We start from the raw sequence: 8,403 nt of genomic DNA, 5'->3' as shown, positions 1-8,403 counted from the left end.
TTTATCCTCAGGTCTATTTTGTTGCCAATATCATGCTGTAGTGTAGTAAAAGTACAAGTAGTATAGTATAAGATCACAGTAGCTTTGTAGTATAAATTCAAGTCAGGAATTGTAATGCCTTCTGCCTTGTCTTTGTTGGTCAGGATTGACTTTGCTATTCTAGGTCTTTTCTGGTTCCAAATAAATTTTAGGAAAACTTTCTCTAGCTCTGTGAGATATGTTGGTGGTAGTTTGGTAGGGATTGCATTAAATGTGTACAACAATTTTGGGAACATGTTTACGATGTTGGTTCTTCCTATCCGGGAGCATGGAATATCTTTCCATTTTCTGACATCCCCTACGATCTCTTTTTTCAGAGTAGGCAATTTTCCATTAAAAACTGTGACTTCTTTAGTTAGATGAATTCCAAAGTATTTTATTTTTTGTAGTGCTATTATAAAAGGCATTGCTTCTCAAAATCCCCCCTCCGTGTGTTTGCGTATGTGTAGAGGAGTGCTATTGATTTTTGGTATTGACTTTGTATCCTGCTATGCTACTGAATTTGTATATCAATTCTAGTAGCTTCTTGGTGGAGTTTTTTGGGTCTTCCAAGTAAAGTATTATGTCATCTGTAAATAATGATATTTTAACTTCTTCTTTACCTGTTCTTAATCCTTTTATTTCTCCGTCTTGTCTTATGGCTCTAGCTAATGATTCCAGAACTATATTGAATAGGAGGGGTGATAGAGGATATCCTTGTCTTGTACCAGATCTAAGAGTAAGAGTTTTCAGATTTTCCCTATTTAGAATATTAGCCGTTGGGTTGTAGTAGATGGCCTTTATCCAATTGAAGTAGAGACCATCTATTCCAACTTTCTGTAGGTCTTTGAACATGAATGAGTGTTGTACCTTGTCAAAAGCCTTTTCCGCATCAATTGAGATTATCATGTTGTTTTTAGATTTGATCTATTAATATAGTATATTACATCTATAGATTTTTGACTAATGAACCATCCTTGCATTCCTGGGATGAATCCTACCTGGTCCTGGTGTATGATCTTCTGTATTCTATTTTCTAGGATTTCATTGAGTATTTTTGCATCTATGTTCATGAGGGAGATTGGCTTGTAGTTCCCTTTTTTAGTTGTGTCTATCCCTCATTTTGGTATAGGTATAATACTTGCCTCCAGGAATGATTTTGGGAGAACTATTTTCTTTGCAATTTCATTGAAGAGTTTGAGGACAATTGGGATTATATCTTCTGAAAATTTCTTGTAGATTTCAGCTGTGAATCCATCTGGACCTGCACTTTTCTTTGTTGGCAGGCTTTTTATTACATTTCATATTTCATTGCCTGTTATTGGGTTATTAAGAGTTGTCATATCTTCTTGATTCAGTTTTGGTAACCTGTACCTCTCTAGGAATCTGTCACCTTCGTTTGTGTCTTCTATTCTGTGAGTGTAAATATTCTCAAAGTAGCTATTGATAATCTGTATTTCGCTGGGTCAGTGGTGATTACAGCCTTTTCATTGCTTATTACTTGTATTTGAATTGTTTCTTTCCTCTTTTTGATAAGGTTAGCTAGGAGCTAATCAATTTTATTTAGTCTTTCAATGAGCTAGCCTTTTTCTTTTTTAATTATTTGAATTGTTTTCTTCGTCTCAATTGAATTAATTTCTGCTCTAATATTTGTGACTTCTTCCCATCTTTGGGCTCTAGGTTTGGTTTGCTCTTCCTTTTCTAGATGTTGGAGCTGCAGCATTAGAGCTTTTATTTGTTCCCGTTCTGTTTTCCTAATGTGCTGGTTCATAGCTATGAATATTCCTCTGAGAACCACTTTCATCGCATCCCATAAATTCCAATAAGTTGTGGCTGAATTTTCATTGAATTGTAGATATTTTTCAATGTCTTCTTTAATTTCATTTGTGACTCATTGATTGTTGAGTAGGGTGTTGTTTAATTTCCATGTATTTAAGGTTTTTTTCTGGTTTCTTTTATCATTTATTTCCAGTTTCATTGCACTGTGGTCAGATAATGTGCATGGGATTATTTATTTTTTTCTTGCATAGACTTAAGCATGACCTATGGACCAGTATGTGGTCTATTTTAGAAAATGGACCATGTGCAGCTGACAAAATATAAATATTCAGCTGTGTTTGGGTGGAACATTCTGTATATGTCCGCCAAATCCATTTGCTCCAAGCTCTGGTTCAGTTCTGCTACTTCTTTGCTAATTTTTTGTCTGGTTGACCTATCTTTTGGGGATAAGGGTGTGTTAAGTTCTCCTGTTAAGATTGTGGTATTGGATATTAGATTTTTCATTTCCATTAAGATTTGTCTTATATAGTTGGGTGCTCCCATGTTTGGTGCATACATATTTGAGTGTTACCTCTTCCTCTTGAATGTTTCCTCTCACCAGTATACAGTGACCTTCTCTATTTTGTTTTATCAATCATGGTTTGAAGTTGAGACTGTCTGAAAACAGGATTGCTACCTCTGCTTTTTTCTGAGGTGCTGTGGTATGTAGTATTGTTTTCCATCCTTTGACTTTCAGGTTATGAATTTCTTTATGATTTAAGTGGTTTTCTTCTATAGGGAAAATTTTTGGATTTTGTTTCCTAATCCACTGTGCCAGTCTATTTCTCTTGGTGAACTGAGTCCATTTACACTGATGGTTATAATTGAGATGTTTTGTCTTACAATTAACGTATTATTTGCCTACTGTTGTTTATTCCATTTTGTCCTGTGTTTAATTGTTTTTCCCGTGTAGTGGGTTACTTCTTTTCTTGTTCATGTTTTCTGTTCATTTTGGTCCCTGTCTAGATCATCTTTCATTAATCTCTGTAGAGTTTGCTTTGTCATCATGAAATTCTTTAGTTATTATTTGTCTTGGAAGTATTTCACTGCTCCTTGAAACTTGAAAGAGTGTTTTTCAGGGTATGGTAGTCTGGGCTTGAATTTGTTTTTGTAGAGGACTTGAAGTCCTCTGCTCCACGCTCTTCTTGCCTTCATGGTTTGTGAAGAGAAGTAAGTCATAATTCTGATGTATTTTCCTTTGAATGTGATCTACTTCTTTTCTCTAGCACCTTCCAGTATATTATTCTTGTGCTGTGTTTCTGAAATCTTGATTATTATATGTCTCATTGTGTTTTTAATTTGGTTGAAGTTAATTGGCTTTCTGTATGCTTTGGTTACATGAATGTCAGATTGTTTCCTCATATTTGGGAAGTTTTCTGCTATTACTTCTGCCCATATTGTTTTTATATCATTTGTGTTGACTCCATCTTTCTCACTGATGCCTATTACTCTCACATTGTTTATCATTACATCATCTTGAAGGTGATGAATTTTTTTTCATGCATCCTAGTTGTTTTTAAGAGATCCTTTCTTACCTTTTCACTAGCTGCATCAACGTCTTCAAGATGTGAAACTCTGTCTTCACTTCACTTTCACTCAAATGGTTTTGCAGGCTAGTGATTGAGATTTTAATTTCCTCTCTATCTCTTTGACTCTGCTTCATATGATCCATTTCTTTCCTGTATTTCTCATTCAAGGAAACTGTCATTTTTTTAATCTCCTCTATTTTTTTTATCAGTTTCTTCTTCAGAAGCAGTTTTTAATTCTTTTTTGGCAGAGCTTTTTCAAGACAGGGTGTCTTCCATATGTTTCTGTATTTGATTCTTTACTTCACATGCTATGAATTCAGGGATATCTTTTTATTTGAGAAATTAATTCTGTTCTGAATTCCTCTATATCTTTCTGCTATTTTTTCATTACTTCCGACACTATTAATTCATACATTTCAGCAGATCCAGGGTCCTCTGCACTTGTTCTTGTTGGTCTTGAGTCCTGAGATTTCATTTTGCTCCTTCTCTTTGTCATTCTGTATACCATTGACCTCTGAACTTTGTTGTAGAGCTTTGGTGCAGTTATACTGAAATGTATTGAAATTTAGGCGAATATCTGTTAAGTTTGAGTTTATCCAGTTATGTATGGCTTGGATCTAGCTGTTGTGTTCAGCTCCTTCCTACTGCAGCCCTTGGAAGTAAATGTGTGGTGGCCCTCTGGCACAACAGTGAACCTGTGTTGTCCCTCTGTCATGCCTCTGGCCCAAAGGGTGCAGGGGAGTGAGCACAGATTTTCTCCTACACACTAGCCAGGTCTGGGCTTGGGCTGGATCTGGGGGTCTGGAGAGAGTCACAGAAGTTCTCACTCACTAGATGGACTTAGGGACAGGTGGCTCAGAGGGCTGGAGGGGTCCTGAGGGTGTGACAAAGGGTCTCAGTCAAGTGGTGTGCATCGGTTTCAGTCTGGAGAGGTCCCATGGGGGCAGAGAAGTCAGAAGCTCTCCCAACATAAATCTTTGATATTTTTGAGCATCCATTTACTTATGAATAACCTCAAGCTTATTCTTCTTTAAGGTACAGTAATACTTCATTATGTATATATATCACATTTTTAATCTAATCATCTTTTGGCAAGTATTTATTTATTTTATTATTAATTTCATTGAGAAACAAATAGCAATGAGACAGTTTCAAAACCGATTATTAGGACAGTTTCAATAATTAATTCATTGCATATTGTTTTCTTCATAGTAGTTATTCATAGTACAAGATGCAGATATGATATCCTGTCCAAACAATATTATTACAAAACTTTCTTATTAATGAATTAAGAGAAAGTAGCTGTACATCTAACCTAATCTGTTTTTGTATCTGCATATACAAAATCGTCCTTTAGTTATATCCTCTTTTTTGTTTAGTTTTGCCAGAGATGGATATTCCATTGCTATTCAAATATTGTAGGTACATGAATAAAGCAAGATAATCTAATATAGTCCAGTAGTCCATAGCCATAGTACTAGTGGGTTATTCATAGGACTGGTGATATCAGAAGTTGTTGACTTGAGCTTGTTGGTAAGTATTTAAACTGTTTCTAAGATTTAGCTCTTGTAAGCTGCACATGAATATGTGTCAATGTAGCATGGTGATTTCCTCTTTGGGAAGATATCTAGCAGGAATGACTGGGTCAAGTGGAATTTCTAACTTTAAATTCTGAGGAATCTTTATATTGATTTCCACAGTTTTTATATTATTTTACCTTTCAACAACAATGTCAAAGTTTTTCTTTTCCTGCCAGGCCTTTTCAGCATTTGTTGCTATTTGACTTGCTGATTCTTTGTGGAGTAAGATGGTATTTTACTGTTGCTTTATTTTGTATTTATCTAACAGCTAATGAAGTTGAATATTTTTCCGTATTTATTGGCCATTTCCACTTTTTCTTTGAAGTGTCTATTCATTTTGTATTCTTATTACCTGACTAGGCCTTTCATTTTAGGATGGTCTAATTATTTTTGAGTTCTTTATACATTCTAGATATTAGTCCTCTGTCCAGTGAATAGCCAGCAAAAATTTTTTCCATCCTGTCGGTTAATCTACACTCTGTTGATTGTCTCCTTTGCTGTGTAGCTTTTTAATTTGAACAGACCCCTTTTGTTGATTCTCTTTATTATTTCTCCTGCTGTTTGTGTTCTGCTCAGTCTTTATCTGCTTACACAATATCTTCAATCGTTGTAACTTCCAGAAGATTTCAGTTTTAATAATTAAATTTTGATTCACTTTGATTTTACATTAGTACCTCTTGATAAATACAGGTGGAAACTCAATCTCCTCTATGTGTCTATCCAGTTTTCCCAGCATCATTTATTAAAGAGGCTGTCTTTCCCCTAAAGTATGCTTTTGGCCCTTTATCAAAGATTGAGTAACTGAAAGTTTCTTTCTGGATTTTTTTTATAACTTCCTCTGTTATTTAACAGTGATCCAAGCATCTGTTTTTGAACCGGTGTCATGCTGTTTTCATCACTGACACACTGTAGTATAACTTCATATCTGGGATGTGATGTCTCCCGATCTGCTTTTGTTGCTTAGTATTATTTTTCCCATTGAGTCGCTTCTGGTTATGTCTACATTTTATAATCATTTTTTTTTCTTTTTAGAATTGCTTGTTTGAAGAATAGAATTTCTTTGAGAAATTCTATTTGTACCTTTCTTAATATTAGGTACAATATCTAGGTTAAATCTAAATACCAATTGTGAAAATATAGTTACTTTAACTGTGTTAGTTCTGCTTTTATGGGATATGGACTATACAATTTCTGATGTCCTTTTTGATCTTCTTTGTAGAGCAATGTAATTTTTATTTTAGATATACTTGACTTTCTTGGTTATCATAATTCTTATATATTTAATTTTTTTGTGCTAACACAAAAGGTATTTTTTCTAATTTATTTCTTACTGAGTTCAAACTTATATACAAGGATGTTATTTGTGTGTTGATTTTTTATCCTTCTATATTGATGCATTTAATTATTAATCATAGGACTTTTAATTGGAAGTTTTTAGGTTTGTATATCAATGTGCATGTTCTCTGCAAATAATAATATTTTAACTTTTTTCTTTCCCTTCTCTTTCTTTCTTTTTTCAGACTGCCCTGGCTAATGTTTCAAGGACTATGAACTGGAGTAATAACAGTGGACAATCTTGTCTTGATCCTTGCTTAAAAGAAAAAGGTTTTAGGTTTTTATTTCCCCATTCATTGTGTATGATGCTGGCAGTAGTTTGGACATAAATGACTGTTTTCATTTTGAGATCACATCCTGTATGTATACAAATGAAAGTTAGATTTGTTTCAAACACTTTTACTGCATCTATGGAGAGGATCATAGGATTTTGTCCTTGTATCTGTTCATGTGATGATATACATTTATGGATTTACATGTATTGAACCGTCTTTGGATCTCTCAGGTAAAGTCTAATTGGCCATGGTTATGCTGATTTTGATATCTTGCTGCATTCTGTTCATCAGTATCGTGTTGAGGATATTTGTGTCTATGTTCATTAGGAGACTTGGCCTGTAGTGCTTTTTTTGGTTGGCTTTTGTTTGATTTTGGAATCAGGGAATGAATTCAGGAATGACATTTGCAGCACTCCTTCTTTTTCCGGAGCCACAGTGAAAGTCCTTCCCAAGAGGACACTGACCCACTGACGTACATGGGCTTTGACTCAGCAGGGGCTGAAGCTATGCTGAGGGTATTCCGAGGCAATGTCCAGCTGGTAGCACAGACCCAGGCCCATCACAGTAGCAGTCTCCCTCCTGACCTACAGCTGTCCGAAGAAGAACCCTTGTCCACACCATCCATGGCCTCTGCATTCTCTGCAGGATTCTCCAGCATCTCCACAGAGATTCTCTTGCATCTCCACATGCAATCATGATGAAGATTACTTCAACTCCATCTTGGCAACTACAGTATCACAATCAAAGTGGCTCATAAAATAGAATGTCCAGAACGGCTTCCTAGTGTCAAGAAAATATCAGATAAGTGTGTTCAAGTTGAGGGACACTACTCGGAGGATCATTGAGAGCCATATGCCTTTTAGTTTAATAATTCTTAAAACCTAAACATTCTCCATGTTTTTATAAACAATTACAATTGAAAATTTCTATTACTTCTTGAGTGCATGCTGGCTACCCCTTCTAATTTCACAGGTAATTTTATAAGAATGATCACTTCCATGGCTTTCAGGCTCTTTTGACACCTCTTTAGTTTTCAGGCATCTTCAAAGACTTACTGGAAAGTGTAAATAATGTGTTAATGATCGATTTTTGAAATCCTGTGAAGTTCAGAATGAGCTTTTTTAAGACAGATACTGATTTTAATTAAGGTTAGGTACTACATATAAAAGCACTGGGAGTGAAGTATTCAATGCCTGCACATTCTTGATAAGCATGTTTTTCATCTGTCAAATGAAGAAGGGAAATGTACTCTTTATATGCTTATATTCTGATAGCAGATTTCCTCTCTGCTAATAAACCAAAGCCTGAAGTGGAGAAAGCCTGCCCCATATCTCCATTTTTCTTCATATCCATATCCATTTCTCTGTTATTTGATCTTAAGTGAAGATTTTAAACATCTCACATATGTATAATGCATAATTTATGTTTATGGTTATTTGTGTGTGTAAAGAACAAATTAGACTGGAAACCTACCATTTCTGTTTATAAGCTACTATATTCCTTCAGAAAAGTGATTGAGTTTAACACTGGCAGTTTAAACTTTCTGTGGTATTTATTTGGAGACAATGTATCAAACAAAACCATAATAAATATTAGTAGAATACTGTAAAACAAAATTTTAGCTAATGCTATATTATATTTAGTCTTAATTTTAACTTGGCAACTATAAAAATCTATAAGGGTAAAATTTAAAAATAAGTGATTTGTAAATAAAATACAACTTTCCTATTTTTTAATAAATATCAAAAATTTCTTTTTGGAGAATTATAATTTCCATATTTACATAATAATCTATTTGAATATGTATTCATAGAAGAAACCTAAATTTCCTAACATTTTACATTGACA

This window comes from Octodon degus, unplaced genomic scaffold (assembly GCF_000260255.1).
Source record: "Octodon degus isolate 3935 unplaced genomic scaffold, OctDeg1.0 scaffold00090, whole genome shotgun sequence".
In the NCBI taxonomy this organism is placed as follows: Eukaryota; Metazoa; Chordata; class Mammalia; order Rodentia; family Octodontidae; genus Octodon; species Octodon degus.
Note: the sequence above shows the minus strand (reverse complement) of the source record.